The sequence below is a fragment of the Leopardus geoffroyi genome, chromosome C3 (genome assembly GCF_018350155.1).
Source record: "Leopardus geoffroyi isolate Oge1 chromosome C3, O.geoffroyi_Oge1_pat1.0, whole genome shotgun sequence".
NCBI lineage: Eukaryota > Metazoa > Chordata > Mammalia > Carnivora > Felidae > Leopardus > Leopardus geoffroyi.
The window spans coordinates 73,329,757-73,353,002 of record NC_059338.1 but is presented as its reverse complement, the minus strand read 5'-3'; the positions used below and the strand labels follow the sequence as shown (position 1 = coordinate 73,353,002).

At 46.8% G+C, this 23,246-nt stretch overlaps 1 protein-coding gene across 23 annotated transcripts in view; it reads right to left on the bottom strand.

Annotated features, from left to right (window-relative positions):
* PTK2 (protein tyrosine kinase 2) overlaps nt 1-23,246 on the bottom strand; it is a 256,802-nt gene that overhangs the window by 212,358 nt on the left and 21,198 nt on the right. For 16 of the 23 annotated variants that reach the window (XM_045453525.1, XM_045453522.1, XM_045453527.1 and 13 more), the window contains exons 2-3: nt 17,543-17,639; nt 14,122-14,227 (exon numbers count right to left, since the gene is read on the bottom strand). The exons of 2 other annotated variants lie outside the window; for them this stretch is intronic. The gene's annotated coding sequence lies outside the window, so the exon portion shown is untranslated. Of the gene's footprint in view, nt 1-10,238; nt 10,366-14,121; nt 14,228-17,542; nt 17,640-23,246 lie in introns of all 23 variants that reach the window. 5 more of the 23 variants (XM_045453544.1, XM_045453523.1, XM_045453532.1 and 2 more) reach the window with 3 other exon arrangements.

Genomic DNA, 23,246 nt, shown 5'->3' with positions numbered 1-23,246 from the left:
ACCATAAGATCATGACCTGAGCAGAAACCAAGAGTCAGACGCTTAACCGACTGAGCCACCCCACCCAGGTGCCCCTAAACGTGTCTTTCTGTACAATCAACTGCAGACGAACCGGGAGGAGAAGCGATGGACATTCTAATTTTTACGAATCCAAATCCCCTGAAGAGGTCAACAGAAGACTCGTACAGATAAATTAACATTTACAGATAAGTGCACAGAGCAGTCACAAAGTCTACAAATGGCTAAAAGGTAAGGCTGGGAAGTGTAGAAGGAGCCCCACTGTGAAAGACGCCCCAACAAGACAAAGGGGCAATTGGTTGGCACCCATTTCGGCTGCAATGCTAACTGTGGGGACCCCTGCCTGTTGTCACATTCCAGGGACCTCAACTGACCTAAGGAACACATCAAAGCTTGATTCGCCTCAAAGCCTGTCTGTACCTAATCCCCAAACTGAAACTGCTTAGTCTCTGCACACCTCCAAGAGCAAATGTAAACGAGCAACTCGAAGTTTATCCGTCCTTTGGAGCACCCCGGGGGGCTCAGTCAGTTAAGCATCCAACTCTTGATTTGGGCTCAGGTCATGATCCCACGGTTCCAGCCCCATGTGAGGCTCTGCCCTAACGGCACGGAGCCTGCTTGGGATTCTCTCCCTCTCTCTCTCTCCCCCTCCCCCCACTAAAATAAATAAACAAACATAAGAAAACAAAACAAAAAAACAGGTCAGTCCCACAGTCCACGCCCTTTAGTGTTCCACATTTTAAAAGGAGTACACTACCACACACCTGTGTGGCTCAGCTGGTCCTGCCCGACTTCGGCTCGGGTCATGATCTTGTGGTTCGTGGGTTCGAGCCCCACATCGGGCTCTGTGCTAACAGCTCAGAGCCTGGAGCCTGCTTTGAATTCTGTGTCTCCCCCTCTCTCTCTGCCTCTCCCCCACTCATGCTCTGTCTCTCTCTCAAAAATAAACATTAAAAAAATTTTTTTTTAATAAAAAAATTTTTAAGTAGACAAAATTATGTCAAAACATTATACATAACATTTTCAACTTAAGTCCCACAAAAAGTTGAAATCTAAAACATCACCTGTACCTGCAGCCTTTACTCCACTATAGACGGTATTTTGGAGAACATTTTTAACTTCCTAGAAAGATAATCTTTTAGGAAAAAAACCTTTCAGTTAATCAAATAAAGCCATTATAATACAGACTACTACTCTTCTGGGATGCACTCTTTCCAGGCATCTTATAAAAAATAAGATTGTTCATTAAAGACAGGAAAACTAAACATCAGAAACAGATGGAAAGATAATTAACAGCAACAACGGAACACATTCAAATTCTGACCCTGGGGGATCCAGAAGACCTAATTATAACACAGAGGAACGCGGATCTCCTAGGATACAGGAGTTACTTACAAACATATATACACCTAACTTGTACATTAAAAAAAATCTATTTTAGGGGCGCCTGGGTGGCGCAGTCGGTTAAGCGTCCGACTTCAGCCAGGTCACGATCTCGCGGTCCATGAGTTCGAGCCCCGCGTCGGGCTCTGGGCTGATGGCTCAGAGCCTGGAGCCTGTTTCCGATTCTGTGTCTCCCTCTCTCTCTGCCCCTCCCCCGTTCATGCTCTGTCTCTCTCTGTCCCAAAAATAAATAAACGTTGAAAAAAAAAAAATTAAAAAAATCTATTTTATTTCCCATTAAGCCACTGGAAGGGAGAAGAAAAGCCAAGGAACTGCAAAAATATTTTAGAAGTATTTAAATCTCCTTCTTATAATCATTATTGCACACTTTTGTATTTACTTCCTGTGGAAACTATAATTTAGTTTCGCTATGGTTTTAAGTATTTCCACACCTCATTTTGCTAAAAATAAAGCTATGAATGAATTTTTCTACATAAAGTGCATTTAAATTATTTCTGGAAGTACATTTGTTTTTTACTCCCAGTACATACGAAATCTGACTATATTTACAGGGGGCTTAACGCACACTCCTTTCCTTGGCATTGTGAATTACTGCCTAGGAACCACCTTTGAGTACAGGAATTTCCTAATACATATTTCCCAAGCTTTTATGGAAATCAAATACTATCTTTAAGTAAATAACAGAAATGTGAATTAATCTAACAAGAGTAAGAGAACACAAAAATAACTGTAAAACGTAACTACACATTCCTAGTCCCAAAACCTATGAAGAACACTGAGACAGCTGTTTGCATGTGACCTCGAAGGTACAATCCACACTTAGCACAACATAACCTTTCCATGCAGCAGTTGACAGAAATGTCTCCTGCGGCTGCAAACTATACTCTGTGCAATCTCATTCTTCTATCCTTAAACCTGGCTGACCTGAACCTCATCTGGCTAGTTACCAAAGAAGACAACGCACTCTCCCCCCCCCCCAAACCCCGCCCCGTGCACATCTATCGCAAGCTCCCCATACACACATTGCAAACAGAGGCCACTGGTCACCAAGTCCACAAACTGCAGCCAGGAAACAGCTCTGCCCTGCCATCTGGGTGACCTCCTGGCAGCAGCGGCAGGACGTCCCAAGAGGAAAAGAGCCATCGTGATTGCTGTGTTGACGCCATGCAAAAACCTGACCGTGCTTTTCACCCTCTTCTTGACAAAACCCACTCGGGAACTAAGTCCTTTTTTTTTTTTTTTTTTTTTTTTTCCATAAAAAGGAACACGTTGCCTTCCCTGAATAAAAGTAAGGTGGAGAAAAAGGGGGGGGTGGGGGGGGGTAAGGGCAAACCTAGAAAGGAGGATACATTTTCTTCAACTGTCTGAACAATCTTCCAGATGTACACACACTAACAGAAAATGATCTTTACTACCTAATAAATAAAAGTATATCCTAATCTTCAAATCTAAAGATTTACACTAAAGATTAAAAGTCAAATTCAAAAACGCCAATAATTTTTTATTAAAACATCTTATATATTGACTAATTCAAAATTTTCAAGAAACTTGTAACAGAATTCACGGCAAAAGGAAGCACACAAGTGTGATTAAGGTTTGCCCAAATAAATACCTAACTGCTGCTGACACATGTAAAGTTCAACTCAAGGCCTGATCGAGTCTCATCTGCCCTCAGTCCACCAAAGATGGTAAACTCAGGATCAAGAGTTTCCACATAAATGCAACAGGGAGCCTCCGTCAACACCGCAGGTCAAGAAGAGGGTGCCCGAATCCTCCCCCGTTAAGTTTTAAGTACCAATCTAGCCATAGGGCCCAGAAATCCCAGGCAGCCCCTCACTCTAGAGTATGTCCTAACCTAGGTCGTACCAAGGTTATGAACAAATGTCATACACATACCCAAACACCATTATTCTCCTGGGCTTTTTATTTCAAAGCAGCCATCACCAGTAGATAAAAACTATGCAGTATGTACACACTCGTTTATTTTGAGTAATGCTTGTACTGTCCTAGCATTAGCTATCGATGATAATCTCAAATCCACAAGGTAACAAAGGTATTTTGAAAGGGACAGATTTAGTTACTAAAATTTATGTCAAAAACTAGAAGAGCCAGAAACAACTCCAAATCTCTGTCCAATCATTTGAAAAGATCACAGAGGAAAAAATGAACAGTACAGAGCCTGGGTCACTGCAGGAACTCAACTATGTGCTGAATGAATGAACAAATCCTCCCACATTTCCTCTTATTCACGTTCACGCATAACCGGGCCTGGCTAGGCTTCCCGCTCACATCCGCTAAGGCAGCACCAGCAGGGTGGGGGCGGGTAAGGCCCTGGAACAAATAAGCCTCTGCCTGGAGGTGGGACTGAGCGTTTTGTTTGTGACCAACAGCCCAGCACCTGGTAGCCTAGGCAAGCAACGCTACTTTCCGGTAACTATAATGCAGCCGAGTGCACCACTTATCTTAGGCCAGTTTAATAACAAAATAACTAAAATGAAAGTTTTGCCGAAATATAGATTTCCCTCTGTCAAATGGAAATCACTTGCGATTTTCCAGATAGTAAAATCAGTGGCTAAACTAATATTGAAACAAGTCAATTTCTGCCATTTCATTTTCCGGAAAACCGAGAAATACAGTATATGAACTGCATGGACTTCAGGACATCCACTTCAGCCATGAAGGAGGAACTAGAACGGAAAACAGCCCTCCATGGTAAACAAATAGAAGAGTGGACAAAATCCGTGAAACCACTTTCTTCAGATCTTGAGACAATGTGCAGTGCAGGCCTGCGAGCCTCAGACCCCGCTCTGTCCAGCTGGGAGCAACCATGGCCCACAACGCGGGAAGGGAATCCAAGTACAGGACCGCAAACTCAGTGGAGGAGAGGAAATTTCCAGTCTGGGGAAGCGGAGCGGCTGAAATTTGCAAGGCAGAGAATCAGAGGTGAAAAGTTATAGAAAACGAGTTTCAGAAACCTGCACAAAGACCAGAAGATATGGAAACGCACGTTTAGCCTGCTGAAAGAAACAACTGTCAACCTAAAAATCTACACACCCAGCAAAAGTTTCTTTCAAAATTAAAGATGCTTATCAAGAAAAGAACAGACAATCAAGATGTGATAGCCTCATACAACGAAATACAACTCAGCAATTACAAGGAACAGATTACAAACATGCATAACATGGGTGAATCTGAACAATAATGTGCTAAAAAAAAAAAAAAAAGCCTTACACAACCATGCATACAATATGATTCTGTTGACAGGAAATCCCAGGACAGGCAAGACCGATCTGAAGTAGGAAAATAAAACAGCAGGTGTCAGGGGTCGGGGTGAGGACAGCAGCAGGGACTAGGGCAGGAATGTGAGCACAGATGCGTGTGAAGGAACCTTAGGGGAAAATTACAGTGGTCTAGATTTTGATAAGTGTTGGGGTTGCAAAGATGACATTTCATGCAAAGGTGCATTTGTGACAACTCAGTGAATGTGTACCTGAGTTATATGCCGCTGGTATATCAATTTTACACTAAAAGAAAAATCCCCTAAATGAAAAATGAACTCTAGTAAACAATATGCATGCTGAAATACACAGGGTGAAGTACATTGGTATCTGCAGTTCATTCTGAAATGCACCCTAGAAAATAAAACGGGTTACTATATAGAGGGATGGATAATTGGTGACTTATGTGATAAAGCAAGAACAGCAACACATTACGGGTAGAATCTAGGGGGTCTGTGAGTAGACGGGTGTTAGCTATAAATTCTTCCAACTTTGTCGTTTGTTTGAAAATTATCATAATGAAATGTTGTATCCAAAAATAAAGATTAATCTAGATTTCAGAGGGAAAAAAATAAAAGACAAAAGGGAGCATGGGCCTCCCATACGGTTACGTGAAGATGATGGGGCGCAGACAGTTATAAAAAACAGACAAATTCATCCAGAACAACTCTCTGAAGGGACCAGAAGATGACCACGCAGGCAACAACAGGAGAAGAAATTACTCTCAAAACTGCACCTGCCTCTGGTCCAAACTGAGTGTTTGCGACTTTCCTGCCTGGTAAGCCTGTGAGCCCCAGCTCTGGCAGGACAGGACTGCAGCCTTACTGTACCATCACAATGTAGCAGGACAGTGGCTGTAAATCTAAGGGGGAAATTTTGGAAACGAGAAGGCTGCAAAATGCTGAGCTCCAAATGTGAATATAAATAAACACTGCCCAAAGCCCCGGCAGACAGTGGGACTAGGCAGGCACACGCAGGAGAACCCAGGAGGCCCAGAGGCACGCACCAGAGCCAGCCTGCTGCTCCTCTGACTAAATGTGTCTCCCAACCCAGGGCAAGCTCTGGTGGCAGAAAGAAAAGTCTTCCTGGCATGAGGTCTCAGAAGAAATGGGGGCTGGTGGACCAACGGAAATTTAGAGGACGGATGCTGGAAGCAAGGGAACCCCAAGATAAAACCCCAAATCTGAGAATAAATTCTACCCCAACCTTTGACTGACCACCAAAATATAAAGGTACATGTGAGACCCCCCCCCCAACACACACAGAGGCCCAAACTTAATAGAATAGAAAAGAAAAGAGATGGGGGGGAAGGGAGGGGGGGGGGGGGGAGGGGAGGGGAGGGGGGAGGGGAAGCAAGAAAGCAAGCAATGCACCCACTGGAAGCCAATAAAAGTGATCAGAGACCTCATCAGCTCATCAAAATATAACAAGCAAGCCTTCTGCACCCTGAGCACAGGTGTGCATGCGTGCGTGCGTGCATACACAGACAGCGCTGGGAAGCAGTACCACCTGGTAGCACGTGAACATGCCTGTCACGTAGACCTTCACCTCTAAATCCCATTTCCCACTAAAAGGAACCAGGGATACTTGGAGAAACGGCTGATTCCATGACGCGACAGAGACACTACAAGAAACGCCACTGTACCAAAAGGAAGAAAAGGCTCAAAAATTAATAGGGACATGTCAAAAAAATACAGGAGATGATCCTGGAGAAGGCCAAACCAGGGAGAAGTCTAGCATCGAAATGAATGAGTCAAGGATTATAAGCCCCTGAGTCAAACGAGCATCTGTGAAGTTCTGACGGATGACATGAGTGAGTGAGCGAACAGAGGAGAGAAAACTCGTCCTGGCAGCTGGACACCAGCTGATAAACAAGAAGGGGCAGCGGCGTGAGAGAACCACGGCTGCACAACCAACTCGCAAGAACTGTTTCAAGCAAGAACCACCAGTGGGTGACCGAACTATCAGTTTGAAAGTTCGAAAGGTCACACAGCCTCAAATATTTCCCTACAGATTACTCATTAACCACAAAGGATAAATGCTCATTTTAGAGTAGAGACAGTAGGCAGATGCAATCCTAACTGGATCGCCTAAGATCGGTAATTCTCAAGTTTCAGAATACATCAAAATCATTTTCAGGGTTTGTTGAAAACACAGCCTCACACCCTAAGTTTCTGACTCAGCAGGTCAGGAGCAGCGTCCAAGACTCATCAGGCCTAACAAATTCCTGGGCGTTAATGTCACCAATAACAGAACGAACTGGCACCATGTGCCATTCTGAGATGGACATAATGGCTATGAGAGAGGATATGGCCCTGAGAAAGGGACAACATCACTTTCCACAATGGTCTGACCCCCAAAATGCATAATCTGAATTTAATATGAGAAGACATCAAAGGAACTCAAAAGGAACCCTACGAAACAATTAGTTTACGTTCTTTAAAACTGTCAATGTCATGAAAGAGAATGGCTGAGAACCATATCCAGACTAAAAGGACTACAAAGACATCAGTAACTAAGACATGTGGACGCCTGGGTGGCTTGCTCGGTTAAGCATCCAATTCTTGATTTCCGCCCAAGTCATGATCTCACAATTTGTGAGATCCAGCCCTGCATCAGGCTCTGCATTGATGGTGCAGAGCCTGCTTGGGATTCTCTGTCTCTCTCTCACTCTCTCTGCCCCTCCTGCACATTCTCTCTCTCAAAATAAATTAAAAAGTTTTTAAATAAATAAATCATACCTGTAATTCTCGACTGGATCCTGTGTCGGGGTGAAAACTGCTAGAAACAACAGAGCAACTGGAAAACCGTGAACAGGGATTGTATAGGAGATAAAATGGCAACATTAAATGTTATACTGATTATATTGTGGTTATGTAAAAAGTCCTTGTTCTTAGTAAATACCCAAGTATGTAAGGGTGAAAGGGCATTATGTCTGCAACTTACTCTCAAAGGGTTCAGTAAAAAATAAATGTGTGTGTGTGTGTGTGTGCTCACCCCTGTGCGTCTGTACCTATCCAGAGACAGAAAGGAGGAAGGAGGGAGGGGGGCACTGGTGGAACTAGGTGAAGGGTATTTGAAAGCGGACTACACCACTTCTCACGACTTCTCCCTAAAAGAAAACAAGGTTTAAGTGAACAAAAAACCAAGAACGGCAAAACAGAAAAGGTGGTGGTGGGAGGGCCTCCAGAGGCAGCTACCCACACAGCCCGATGCTGAGGAAGAAGGCGGAAGGGGTGCCACCGCACACGGGGAATGACAGGCGCTCACACTGAGGCTCCCAAGTCATCTAGAGAAGCTGAAACGGACTTTCACGTCTTTCAGTACATTTCGCTTACGAGGACGCTTTTGGATTAAGTGCCCTTTCGGAACACACAAGAAAACAAGCGTGGCTGAGTATTCTTAAACCTTCACGCTCCACACCTATTTTGGTTCTATTCTGCACGTACCACTTTTCACATGACCAGTGAGTCACGCTGTAACCTACCAGGAGGCATTCTGTCTGGCGCGGACACCGTGCGTGGTATGGCGGCGGCAGACCGTTCACGCTGGAACAGACACGGCACGACGTGCCATCCCACGTCCCTGCGGCTACACCGTGACACTTGCACCAGGGCTGCCACCTGGCTGGCAGCAGCTGGAAATGTCACCAGCCGTAAGAAGTCCCAGCACAGGTCCAACCCTTCAAAACGAGGGTTGTTAGCGCAGAGATTCCCGCAGCAAAACCCGGGGACGGAGTCAGACAATAAAACACGTGAGGGAGAACGATTCTCTCTCCCCTGTTCCCAAATGCAACTGGCAAGGAGGCTACGTATTTGCTGTGCAATCACCGTCTAAAGGGCACCACGCAGAGGCTGCAATGAACACGTCTGGGCACACCGATGTCACCGGGCACACTTGCGTCACCAGAGACGGCACAGTGAGCCTCAAGAACACAGAGCAGCACACGCAATAAAGAAACAAAAAAGCAGCTCAGGAAGGTCCTATTACAACGCACCTTACTATGCCACTGATTCTGTTATTACCACACACTCCAATACCCACCCTCTGATCATAAAATCATACGAAGACCTCATCATTTAAATTAATGGCCTTCTTATGCTCTGAAGTCAAACAAATTTTGATTTTTAAATGACAATTAAACATACACACAGTTTTCCACTTTAATCCCCCTCCCTGCCCACTGTTGCGGCTTTCCTAAAAAGGGTTTATTAGGAAAAAATGCTAAATAACTGCTCTGCAGGACATCAAAAAGCACCACATAGTAAGGAATAAAGAGCAATCCTCTTGCAAACTTTGAAGAGACTTGACTTACAATCACAAGGAAGCCTTAAGTTTAGTGAAGCCACCCTGAATTATCTTCTGTGTACATTCTTATTTCTAGCAGTTTAAAATATAATTGTACCCTACAATTAGAGCTGACTAAAGACAGAGCTGAAGACTATATAATTAAGTTTGTCGTGAATCAGAGAAAACATCTTTTATTAATTTTTAAAGCTGGTAAAACTATTTTTCGCCAAAGCTACAAGAGCTTGAACGCTATGGAAGGAATCCTAAAATAATTAAACCTTAAAAAGTCTCTTCTGTTTTTATTTATATCTATAATATATAATCGTCTTACACAAAAACCACGTTATAAAGCCTTTAGGTCATGAAAAAATATAAAAAATCAAAGACTCCAAGATTATACGTTTGCAGAAACAGTGTCTGTGCTAAAATCTATTTTACTTAAACTTCTAGGATACCTAATCCAGAAAAATAAAATTTAATCCACTGGAAAGAAAAAGCGAGCTCAAGTGTGTGTATAAGTGAGTACGCCTGTGTGTGTGTATATAAGATCTACGTGTGTATATACATAAGTCACCTATTTTTTTTTTAAGCTTGGCTTACTGAGGAAAAATGTACATGCAGTAAAACATTCAGTTAGATGGGTTCTGACTAACACATCCGGGGTATAACCGCCCCCGGAAGGGGAGCTATGGCCTATTTCCATCACCTACCAAGTGCCCTCATGCCCTTTTGTGCTCAATCCTCTCTTCCCCTTGTCTCAGCCCAAAGCAACCAGTGATCTGATGTGGTCTCATGGTTTTGGCTTTACCCAAACGTTATCAGGGTGGAATCACAGTTGCACAGAGCTCTGTGCCTTCACGTCATAGATGCTTTGCAGATTCTCACCCTTTGTCTTGAAGATGTCAGTAGTTAGCACCTTTCTGTTGCTGACCAGGATTCCACTGTGCGGGTGAGCCACAACCATTTACCACTTGATGGACATCTGAGCTGTTTTCCATTTTAAGCAAGTATGAACAAAGCCGCTACACACGTTCATATACAGGCCTTTGTGTAGACACCAATTTTCATTTCTCTTGGGTAAAGACCTTGGGGTAGAATTCCTGGGTTGTATGAGAAGCGTATGTTCAATTTTGTAAGAAACTGCCAAGCTCTTTTCCAAAGCGTTATAGTTACAACCCTCTGCACTCCCACCAGCAAAGCATGATACAGTTGTAGCTATTCCACATCCTTGCAACCGGGCACTGTCACCTTTTATTGTCTTGTTTCATGCAAATGTGAGGCATTCTAGTAGGACTGCAATGCTACCTCGCTGTGGCTGTCATGTGCACGTCCCTGATGACTAACGATGGTGAGCATCTTCTGTGCTTATTGTGACCTACAGAAAAGGGACGAAATGTCTACTCAAATCTTTTGGCCATTTTTTCAAGTGAACTTTTTGCTAAAACACCTACCTTTTTAATAGACAGTTTATCAAAGAAGAAATGCAGGAAAGTTTGTCTATTTTGTTAAGTCACTTAGAATTCATTAGACAAGAATCTAAACTGCTTCCTTGCCATCCCCACTCCCAATACCCTACCTGTACCCCTCCAAATGTCTATGATATGCTAAGGCAGGTAGAAAGAAAAAAACATCCCCTCTGTCCCTTACTCAGGATGTACAAATCCCTGGAAAACTTGCCTGTGTCCCTATTTTCACAAGTGCGTGATGAAAGCACATCGTTTCCTCAGTGTGAGCCAGGAACACCGACGAATGAGGACCACATGCCATGGTTTGCAGAGACAAGGCCAACGCATTCCCACATGGATATGTGGCTGACGCATGACAAAAAGGAAGTCCGATCCTGAGGACGGTCTGCGGGCCATTCAGTAGGGGGCAGCACTCCCCACTCTTACATCCAGGGCCCGCACACAGGACTGTAGGGGAACGTGAGAGCCTGCCGCCACCGTGTGGAGCCTGGGGCGGACTCCTCAGAAGCTAGCTCCAGCCTCTGCTCTAGGACACCGGGACAGAAATCACTATCTTGTGAAGTTACTACAAAAAACTAAATAGGAGTCATGGGGCACCTGGGTGGCCCAGCCGATTAAAGCATCCGACTTCAGCTCAGGTCATGATCTCACGGTTTGTGAGTTCGAGCACCACATCAGGCTCTGCGCTGATAGCTTGGAGCCTGGAGCCTGCTTCGGATTCTGTCTCCCTCTCTTTCTGCCCCTCCCCTGCTCATGCTATCTCTTAAAAATAAATAAATGTTAAAAAAATGTTAAAAAAAACTAAATACAATTCAAACACACAATAACTGACACATAAATGGTAAATATCACGATTATGACGTATAATTCCTACGTACCTAGACTGGCAAGATAAAGGATGCACTTCACAAAGCTCTGGGTAAAAGGGTGAACTTGAGACACGGCAGACCCACTGCACATGCAGGGTTCTGACCATCCATGAGCCGGCCAGGCATCGACAGAAAAGGTGTGGTAGCACATTTACATAAAAGGTGCCCTGGAGATGACAGTCATGAAAGATATTTATGGACTTTATTCCTTACAATTCTGCCTCAGCATTTCAAACTGAGCGACGCTTCTTTTCAAACAAAGCCAATCCAATCACTCTTGGTTCTGCACTATCTCACTGCCGATGGCTTATTTCCCCACAGGCTTCCAGAACTACGCCAAACAGTGAGGGCTGTGCTTGCACAACTCAAGGATACCTCCCAACCCTCCCACCAGTCCAGCTAGACACACAGCAGCCACCCCTTCAATGTCCTGTGGTCACTCATCCTGCTCGCACAGTATTCAGTCCTGCATGACCAGTGGCTGGCTGCCTTTGTGACAGATATTCAACAAACAATTTTCCATGAACCATTTCATGAAATCAACAGTTTAAGATTATCTCTTAGGGGCCCTCGGGTGGCTCAGTTGGTTAAGCATCCAACTTTGGCTCAGGTCATGATTTCATGGTTTGTGGATCTGAGCCCCACATCAGGCTCTGTGCTGACAGCTCGGAGCCTGGAGGCTGCTTCGCATCCTGTCTCCCTCTCTCTCAGCCCCTCGCCAGCTTGCATGCTCTCTCTCTCAAAAATAAATAAATGTTAAAAAAAAAATTTTTTTTTTTTTTTAGGGGCACCTGGGTGGCTCAGTTGGTCAAGCGTCCAACTTCAGCTCGGGTCATGATCTCATGGTTTGTGGGTCTGAGCCCCGCATCAGGCTCTGTGCTGACAGCTCGGTGCCTGGAGCCTGCTTCAGATTCTGTGTCTCCCTCTCTCTCTGCCCCTCCCCTGCTCATGCTCTCTCAAAAAATAAATAAATGTTAAAAAATTTTTAATTAAAAAAACCTTTTTTTAAGTAAAAAAGAAAATTTATGACAGGAGCACCTGGCTGGCTTGGTCGGTGGAGCACATGACTCTTGATCTTGGGGTTATGAGTTTGAGCCCCACACTGGGGGTAGAAATTACTCAAAAAATATAATCTTTAAAAAAAAAAAAATAAGAAATGAAACATTCATGACAGATGCTGAACAATCTGAATGTCCCATTTCCCAAGAAAACCTCTTTTTTTTTTTTTTTTTTTTTTTTTTTTTTAATTTTTTTTCAACGTTTATTTATTTTTGGGACAGAGAGAGACAGAGCATGAACGGGGGAGGGGCAGAGAGAGAGGGAGACACAGAATCGGAAACAGGCTCCAGGCTCTGAGCCATCAGCCCAGAGCCCGACGCGGGGCTCGAACCCACGGACCGCGAGATCGTGACCTGGCTGAAGTCGGACGCTTAACCGACTGCGCCACCCAGGCGCCCCAAGAAAACCTCTTTAAAATTCTTCGAGGAAGAGTCCATAACTAATACATCTGACCTAGCAAGGCGCCACAACACAGGCTTTTTAAGTTAACAAATCTCATCCAGCTCTGCTTATTCCCACTCTCTCCACCAAGAACGTCCTTCCCCAACTACTGCCAACCCTTCTCACCCCTGCTCCCTCAGGAAGACATGGTGCCCTCCCTCCCGGCTTCCCATCACTGTCTTCCCAATTAGCATTTTCTTATTTTTTTTTAATTTTTTTAAGTTCATTTATTTATTTTGAGAGAAGGAGAGAAAGCACAAGTGTGGTAGAGGCAGAGAGAGAGAGAGGGAGAGAGAGAGGGAGGGAGGGAGAGAGAGAGAGAGAGAGGGAGGGAGAGAGAGAGGGAGGGAGGGAGAGGGAGGGAGGGAGGGAGGGAGGGAGGGAGAGAGAGAGAGAGAGAGAGAGAGAGACACAATTCCGAGCAGGCTCTGAGCTGACAGCAGGGCTTAAACCCACGAACTGTGAGATCACGACCTAAGCTAAGATCAAGCATCAGAGCTTAGGGCACCTGGGCGGCTCAGTTGGTTGAGCGTCTGACTTCGGCTCAGGTCACGATCTCACGGTTTGTGGGTCTGAGCCCTGTGTCGGGCTCTGTGCTGACAGCTCGGAGCCTGGAGCCTGCATCAGATTCTGTGTCTCCCTCTCTCTCTGCCCCTCCCCACCTGCACTCCATCTCTCTCAAAAATAAATAAATGTTAAAAAAAAAAAAAAAAAAAAAAGAGTTGGACGCTTAACCAACTGAGCCACCCAGGCGCCCCCGAATCACCATTTTCTACCTGGTCGCATCCATTCCTGCCAGATCTGCCCTGTGTCCTCAACCCTGGAACATTTCTAGCAGGCCAAGAGAGTGACCTGTCCCTCACGGAAGGAAGCAGATGTCCCTGGGGGTGAAGACAGAAGTAATATGCTTGAGTACATGGAAAATGTTATTAAGAGGTCTGGCTTCCTTATAAAGCTGTCAGAGTGACAACTCTTAAGAATGTCAAGCAAACAGGAAAAAAAAAAAGTGGCAACTCTAAGTTCAAAAAAACGGAAAACCAAAGCCAAACAAAAAGGAAATGGAATCATGTTACATTAACTGGCTCAATAGTGAGCAACATTAACAAAGTCAAAACAATTAACCAAAATGTGGATCTAAACAAACATTGTGACAGAACTCTGGGGGGAAGGAAGAAAGGAGCCCAAAATGTAATTTTTTCTAAAGCCGACGCACGATGGCGCCTGACCCCACACACACGTGGCTGAGGATCGGGGGTGTAAACACCCGAAGCAGCAGCGAGGCACGATTACACGCACCTGTGGGAGGCGGACGTGGAGGGCGGGGCAGGGCCCTGGGGTCTGCGTTCACCTTCAACACTGCTCTGGACACATGCACGTGCCACCCTTGGACAAAGCGGAATTTCTAGTTAAGAAAAGGAAACAATCTCTAATAGAAGCATTTCAGGCAGGACAAGTGTTTTCCTAGAACTTTTAGACCACTACTCTGTTCCCCCTTGAACAGTCTCTTGGGACACTGCGAGTGCCGGTCCCCACGCCCCCAAGAGGCAGGGCGGCGAGGCCGGCGCACGTGGCCTGACACCTGGTGCCACGCCCACCGGCCACAAGCGTGGAGAAAGCTGCTGTCAGCTCTGCACCTGACCTGAGAACACCACCACGTCCCTCAAGGACGTGGCCGGGCTGGGCTGCTCAGCACCCAGACGGGTGGGTAAGCGTGAGGGTGACCGTGCACCCTGGACCTCAGTCACCCGCACGCAATCCGTCTCGCTACTCTCTCCAGCTTCAAACCACCATCCTGGCAGGCATTCCGTCTCACCACTCCCCCAACTGCTCTGGGCGCCGCCGGAGAGCAACCAAGTCACCAAACCCAAAGGTCAAACCCTAACCCTCATCTGGACCTTTCCTGACACTTCACAGAGCTGCTCACATCCTGTCCCAGAAAGTTCTCTTCCCCTCTTCCCACGGCGCCAGTGCTTCCGGTTTTCCGGACACCCGTTCGGAGCCCACCACGGCTCCCCCTGGTCCTGGGCTCAGCCCTCCTGCCGCCTCCTCCCTGTGCTCACCCGCTCCGTGACCAGAGCGCCACTGCCTTTTCACTGCCACTCCCAGCTCGGATGCCTACTCACAACTGCCCCCGTGACAGCCCTCCTGGGATCCCTGCGGGCCGCAAACCCAGAGTGCCCACGAGCCAGTCCGCCTCTGCCCCTCTACACCGAGTTCCGCCCGTGGCGGCCCAGAGCCTTGGAGCCGACTCAACTCCACCCTCGCTCCTCACACCCCTCATCCAATCTGTTGGCAGATCCTGCCGGTTCTACCTTCAAGATCCACCCGGGGCCCGACTGCTTCTCACCACCCCCGGTCTCCCTGCCCCAGTCCAAGCCTCCGCACCCGGTTCCCTCCACAGCCTCCGGCTCTCCTCGGCTCGGCCCCCCACCCCGCCTCCCCGTGTCTACTCCCAACACGCCGGCTTTTCAAACCTCGGTCACATCTCCACGCTGAACACCGAGTGACAGCTGCCCTCCACAGCCCACCACCAGCACTGCCTGATGCTATGGACTCTCTGTTGGATAAACAGCCACAGAACCTCAGGGTTCAATCTATGTCAATTGTTCTCAGCTGTCCTGATGCTACAAGAGCTGTCTTTATTCACAGAATGGGGGTTTGCAGAATGGGTCTGTGCTCTCTGGGCAGCCTTCCTTTCCATCTACCGCCTCCCTACACCCCATTAACCCTGAACATAACATCCATACACACACCAGCAATTCCACTCCTCTGAAAACTTGTCCTTGCTTTCCTAGAATTCTGATTGGAAAACACCTCCAACCCAAGTTTGTGCCTCCTAACACAACACCCGACAACGAAGCAAGAACCGAAGAGAACCTGATCCATCCTACAGGGGCTCCAGGGGACCACGGCACTCAGGTAAATCAAGGGACCCGCATCTCAGCACATCGTGAAGTTTACGCTGTGCAAAGCCAGGCTTACTCGTGCAGCCTCACCATTTGTCCAGAATTGGGGGAAACAACTATAGGAAGACTGGTTAGAAGGTAATTTTCCTGGATTTACATATTTTCAAACAGGGGGAGGAGAGCACCAAACCAGAAGCAGCAGATTACGTCCTGAGGCCCAAGGTCCAGTGAGCCATGAACTGGCTCTTGGTTCGTTGCCTCCCCATCCCCTGTCACTGCACATCACATTAAGGAGCAAAGTTTCGTGTCGTTTGTCCAAAATAGTGCCTCCCCATGAAATGGTCCCGTGCTCTACCACAATGAAATATTTTTAACAGCTAATGAACCTGATATTCTCTCTCTTGTAAAAATCTACTAGGAAAAGAGAACTTATTATGTGGCAAGCATTAAATATTCCTTCATCCAGCATTTAGTGAAAACCATGTGTGGGTTAAGCAGAAAAGATGCCAGATGAAATAACAAAATCTTTGCCCTTAAAGACTCAGAAACACAGACTCGCACCCAAATAAATATAACGCACTGTCATAGGAAGAAACACAGACTATGGAGGGGGCTCGGGGGCCAACGGCAGATGTAAGTAGCCGGGCATGGCCCTCCCCACACTGTCCCCTAAGGGCACCGGCACACAGAGCAAGCACCTCTCGCAGCCAAGAAAAAAGGGTAGGAAGGCCTTACTTGGAAACTGAAACTGCATGACCTCATTTCCCTCCCGAAACACCTAAGCCTCACAGAGACAAAAGTGAGTCTGGAGGAGAAACGGGAACAAAGAAGGAAAGCGAACTGACCCCCAGAAGGAAATGGAAAAATAATCCAGGGCCCGGCCCTTAAACACCGAAGACAAAGATACTGCCCAAAGTCAAGTTCAACATAGTTATAAATCATCATGGATTCTGAATGCACGAAGTCTGCGTTCAGGAGGCTTTTACCAAAGCAACATGTCAGCAAAATAAAATGCTCATGAGAGGTTTACGACTCTTTACCACCTGTCTGTCCTCGCTCAACCACTGGACCCACCAGAACATAAGACAAACGGGGACAGAATCTCAACCCTACAACTTCCCAACTACGGAGAGCGCGCACAACAAGCACCAAGGCTACAAATGACAAACAGCCCAATTTCTGGGGCTATTTTCCTCTCACTCCTGCGGGGGAAACACCACCAAATAAATATGAATCGCTGACATGTGTGACTGCGGAGCACATTACACATTTCTTACAGCGTGTCTGCCACAACCCCGGGAAAGAGGTCCCTTTGTCAGCGAGAGAAAGGTGCACACAGTCAGGAAGAGTGAGCAGAGACGAGAAAGCTGAGTCTCGGTGGTTAGCCAAGAGTCGGCAGGAATCCAGAGCCCATGAGAATAAGATGCGACTAAACAGCACGTGCTCCGAAGTCAGGCTGAGTTCGAATCCCGGCCTTGCTGGTTTACTAAAGTAACCCCTGACCTGTTCCGGTTAGGCAAACGTGAAACAGGGGCGAAGGTGGCCTCACTCACGGGGCTGTGGGGAGACCCGCTCAGTAGGTGGAGCTCAGAGTGTCTCGGCCGTCGCTACCACCGCTGACGGCACCGCGGCCCTGCCTGCCTCTCTCCGCACAGAACAGCACAGAACAACTTCTACTTCTTCCCTCACGTCAACCCTCTGCAAAATCAACTAGCTTTTATTTGTTTCTAGTGTATGCCAAAGAAACCCTGAGACAGGTGGAAGAAAAATCAGAACAAAAAAAAAGACCCAAGCAAGAGAATTATACTCACAGTTCTGAAGGCCACGGTAACTCTGTGAAGAAGTCAATCAGCGATTTAAAGAAAATCTCCTAGTTCCTCCTTCCTCTTTCCATAGTCGTCAGAGAACCTGACAAGGAGAGACAACACACGTATAGAAAACCGCCCTTCTTTCACTTTTTCAAAGCTCTGCTGAGCTCACCAGCCCAGCCAGTTCCCCACACCACCCCCCAGCCCCCCCACCCCGCACTGGGCGAGACCTGGCACGAGGGGTAAAAACGGCACCAGGTCCCTGTCTCCAAACCTACCTTCTAGTTAAGGAAACATATGTGAAGCAGCTGAAAATTGCTAATACATGTCAAAACCATAAATTAACAGCGTGTACAGTTAGCTGGTGAGTGCAGGGTATAACGACAGTATACACGTCCATTTCACCCCCTCCTACTAAAATCGTACTAAAAACATACTTTTAAAAATGTCTTCCACAGCACGGGGAGAACTAGAAGGAGAAAAAGGCCAAACTACTGGAGGCTCTGAGAAAATCTTCTAACATGGAAGACCGAGACCCAAAAAACAGAATAAAGAAGAAACCTGGAAGAAACAGAAACTATAAAAGACGAGAAGTGTAGTAAATGCGCCAGCAGGCCCGAGGGAGCCAGATCCTCCTTCAGCAGCGGACACAGGGAGAACCGAGTCCCTCTACACAGCAGGAGCCTAGAACTCGGGCCTAGCAGCACCAGCGCAGGCAGGGCAGGGGGAAGGAAGAAGGCACGGCCCCAAACGCAGAGGACTCGGGGAAGGCCGCTGAAGCTGCAATCTCGACGCCAGGCACCACGTGGCTCTCCCTGCGACAGAAGACGGGGGTCATTCCCTGGAAAAAGCAGAGCGTCCGTAGACCGAAGTCACCCTGCGCAGCTGCACTAAACAGAGGTGGAGTTAATCGCGGCGCACGCGCACAGTCAATGGTGAATTCTCTGGCTGCCCTACCACAGCACGCACATGCAGGCTCACACTTGGCTCCCAGATTCCCAAGTCAGAATTCCGCAAGAAAGACACTGGAGAAGATTTCTGTGGAATCTGATCAGCCCGAGAAGATAGATCTGAAGATACTACCACTGGGGACCCCTAACAAATGGCCCACTTCAGCAATATCCTGAAGTCAAAGGGCCCCACCTTTGTCCCTTGTCAGACAGGAGAGGGAAGGAAACAACCTGAAAGAAACAGAGACTACACGAACTATCAACAATCTAGGGATAAGACGACACTGCAATCAATAAACAAAAATAGGATGCTCTTTTAAAAGAACAGGAAAAGAGCCCTTGGAAATCTAAGGAATCTTTTTGAAAACAGAAATAATAAACTAAAAAAAAGGTTAAGTCAAATCGAAATCATCTCCCTAAAAAGAGAGTAAAAAGGCAGAGAGAGAGACAGAGAGAGAGAGAGAGAGAGAGAGAGAGAGGAGAAGCAAAGGAAGGATATAAATAATGAGAAAAAGGTATTAAGAAAATCACAACCTTTGTCCAGAAGAGCCAACTTCTGGATAATAAGACTTCCAGAAAGACAAAATAAGAAAACAAAAGGGAGGAAAACCTCAGCACAATAATGCCAAAAAGTCTTCCCAGAACTGAATACCAGTTGCCAGAATGAAGGGACTCGCTGAATATGCAGAACAGTAGATGAAAACGGACCCACACAAAGTATACCATCATGACATTTCAAAACACTTGGACAAATTTTAAAACTCCTACGAGCTTCTAAAGATGGGAGGGGAAAAACATTACATACAAAGAATAAATTAGAACAGCTTCTGAATTCAAAAACAGTAACATGGAAACAAGAAGGCAACGGGGCAATCTTTGAATTTATGAGCAAAAATGAACGCCACTACAGAACTCTACACCCAGCCAGACTCTCAGTCAAGTTTCAATCACACAAGGTCCCACACAGTCGATCTCCTAAGCATCCTGTGTCAGAAAGCCACTGAAGACAGTCTTCCAGCAAAATGGGAGCTTCAACAAAAAGTGAGGAGGGCATGAGCTTCCATGAAGAAGGGGAAAGGGAGCCCCCAGGATGACGATGAGGGGAGATTCCAGAATGGTGAGGGAGAGGGGGAAGCAAGTCCAGGTTGGTATAGTGCTGCTCAAAAGGAGGGAACGCTGAAGGCTGTCTTCACCTTGCCCAAGGACACTGCACCATCTTTTTACATGTAATGTTTTGTAATGTTCATTTATTTTGGAGAGAGAGAGACAGAGTGCAAGCGGGGGAAGAGCAGAGAGAGAGGGAGACACAGAATCCGAAGCAGCTCCAGGCTCCGAGCTGTCAGCACACAGCCCAACGTGGGGCTCAAACCCATGAACCGCAAGACCATGACCTGAGCCGAAGTCAGACACTTAACCGACTGAGCCACCCCGTCGCCCCGACTGTACCATCTTTTTAAAGTGATTAACACCTACAGGTGTCTGGGTGGCTCAGTCAGTTAAATGTCTGACTCTCGATTTCAGCTGGGGTCAGGATCTCATGGTTTCATGAGTTCGAGCCCCACATCAGGCTCTGGGCTGACATGCGGAGCCTGCTTGGGATTCTCTCTCTCTCTCCCTCTGTTTCTACCTCTCCCCTGCTCATGCTGTCTCTCTCTATCAAAATAAATAAACTAAAAAATAAATAAATAAAGTGGTTGACTCCTAGATGACATACTCTACCCAAATGAGGAAGTCAGTGAAGAAGGACAAAGCAAGAGTTGCCACAAACTTGGGGCGCCTGGGTGGCGCAGTCGGTTAAGCGTCCGACTTCAGCCAGGTCACGATCTCGCGGTCCGTGAGTTCGAGCCCCGCGTCGGGCTCTGGGCTGATGGCTCAGAGCCTGGAGCCTGTTTCTGATTCTGTGTCTCCCTCTCTCTCTGCCCCTCCCCCGTTCATGCTCTGTCTCTCTCTGTCCCAAAAATAAATAAACGTTGAAAAAAAAAATTTAAAAAAAAAAAAAAAAAAAAAAAAAAAAAGAGTTGCCACAAACATCAAATCCAAGTTTGGAGAAAAGCCTAAAGATGAGAACAAAGGAACCAGGGACAACACAACACAAGAAAAGGCCTAAGGAGCAACCAGCTCAGAAGAGAAGAGAGCGAGCTCTCTAGGACATCGTCTCCCAGAAAGAAGACATGAACAAAATCTGGGTCTATAGGACAATGTGGAAACATTACTAAGAAGCTACTGGGAAGTATGGGGAAAATAAGCAACAGGGCATCAAAGGCTTAAGAATGTTGGCAGCTGAACAAAGACAGACAGGCACCATACCACCCTGTGCACACCTCTGCCATAGAGAGGGCTGACCCACGGTACCACCAGCACCGACTGACTTGTCTCCCCTCCCTCGGCTGGAAAGACCTTCCGGAGAGGACCACTTCTCATCTGGCTGTTGCTTTTCAGAGCCCAACACGATGCCTGCTGTAAGAGTACACACAACAGCACTTATCACATACTGAGCGTCTACCATGCATACCTGCTACCCTTCTAGAGAGCTAGGAATCAAAGACATACAGCCTTTGCTAACCTTTAGAGTTTCAACTCCGCCCTGCCCCCCGAGAAAACAAATATTTATCCTATATCCGCATTCTTCCCAAAAGATGAAAAAGTTGTATAAGCCTGAATGAACTTAACAGTCCAGCTATCCCCAATGGAACCCAAGACCCGAGGGTACTTTTCTGACATTACATGCGCCATGTGATGTGAAAACAGTGCCAGCCTGGACATTAGGACACCTGGTTTCTGGAACTTTAGAATTCTTACTTTTGAAGAAGGGAAAATCCCAACTCCTTGATATGATCTGTCGGTCCCTGACTGATCAAGCCCAGTCTCTCACTTGATCTCCCATGAATCCTATAAAGTTAAGCCATTCGCAATTTACAGAACCACCTGTGGCCTCTCTCACACCTCCACCGGGCCCCTTCACCCCCCTCTACCCGATCCTCCTCCCCTGGCTCACCCTGGCCCAAGCCGTGCCCCACCCCCAGGTGAGACGCCTCTCCTGCACCCCCTCAGCACTCCTTCGTGGGACACGGGCATCTGCAGAGTGACTGACACATGTCACACACTACACCAAGCACTGGGTGACATGGCGATGCACAAGAGAGACACGACCCTGCCTCGAAGGACTCCCGTGGTGTAGCTTCCTGTTCAACACAGTAGAGCGGATGTTAAATCTCACCTGTCAGAGTCTTCCTCCACCCAAACAGCAAGATTCTGGGCACGATGACGGCCTCTTTTAGCTCTGCAGCCTGAGGACATGCATCTCAGATAAATAACTTAAGCACTATTAAATACAGCAAAGTGAGGGTCAAGAAAGCCCCAGTGGCTGCAGCAGGTTAAGTAACATTCGCTTTTTAGACTAAAGCCCTTTTTTATTGCCTTCTTCTTTTTTGGGGGGGGGGGGGGCCTGTTTGCTGTTAGGACTATAATCCTAAAAATGTCATTCATGGAAGTCTTGCAAGTCAGCTGGAACTGGCTTTCTTCTCCTTGCTAAGAACAAAGGCAGGACGGCCCGATTCCTCCCACGTCCTCCCGTACAAGTAACAGCGCAGACTGGACCAAACATCCAATCATGTCTGCAGAAGCAGTAAACCTGTACTTGAGGCACAAAGGCCTAATGATGAATAACTGAACATATGCGCTGGCTTGGAGTGCCTTCTAGTTGCCTTTTGCTTCCTGTTGTATTTTAGGAGAATTCAAGCAAACAGCCACACTGCACTTCATCAGCACTCGGCCTCCTGCCTGCCTGCTACCTGCGCAGCGGGCGGGACCTTACGGCAGGGCCACATCCAGCACTCCTACGTACTGCACAACTTGGTCTTTGTTGAGAATATGCATCTATGCTTTTTAACTATGGAACTGATAAAATATAGGCATAAAAATTTGAAATTGTTCCAATAGGGCAGAAAACTAGATATTTCCCAAATTAGTATACTTAAAATGCTTAAATTCTTTTGCCCCAGGCACAGAAAAATTAAACTTGACTCATTATACAATGAAACATACTGTCAGTTCCTTGATGATATTTCTAAGATGGATACTCTCTACCTTTTTGGCCTGAGTGGGTACATTTAAGATACCTCTACAGAGATGCCTGGGGGGTGCCCGGATTGCTCAGAGATGCTTGGGCTGGTCTGAACTCTCTTCCCTTCTAACATGCAAACTAAGATGTCCCACACCAGCTTGCAGCGCACTAGCACATATCAGACTTCCCATCGACACCTGCTTACAGTGTTTTCATTTCAGTGCGCAGTCCAACCTGGACAGTCCCTGAGGCCACCTCTCACTCGCCCTGACGACAGGGATGGCAGCGTCTGTGGAGGGGGTGGGGTCACGGCTCTGTCCCAAGTGCTTCACAAGCACCAGCTCCTTTTTTTATTTTTTAATGTTTATTTATTTTTGAGAGAGAGACAGAGTGCAAGCCAGGGAGGGGCAGAGAGAGGGAGACACAGAATCTGAAGCAGGCTCCAGGCTCTGAGCTGTCAGCACAGAGCCTGACACAGGACTCAAACCCACAAACCATGAGATCATGACCCAAGCTAAAATCTGATGCTCAACCGACTGAGCCACCCAGGCACCCCATAAGCACCAGCTCCTTAATCCTCACAGCCCTCACAGGTTACTACTCTTTTCCCATTTTCCGTACGAGAAAACAAAGTCCAAAAAAAGTTAAGAAATTTTCCAAGGTCACACAGCAAACAAGGGAGAGACCAGGCATT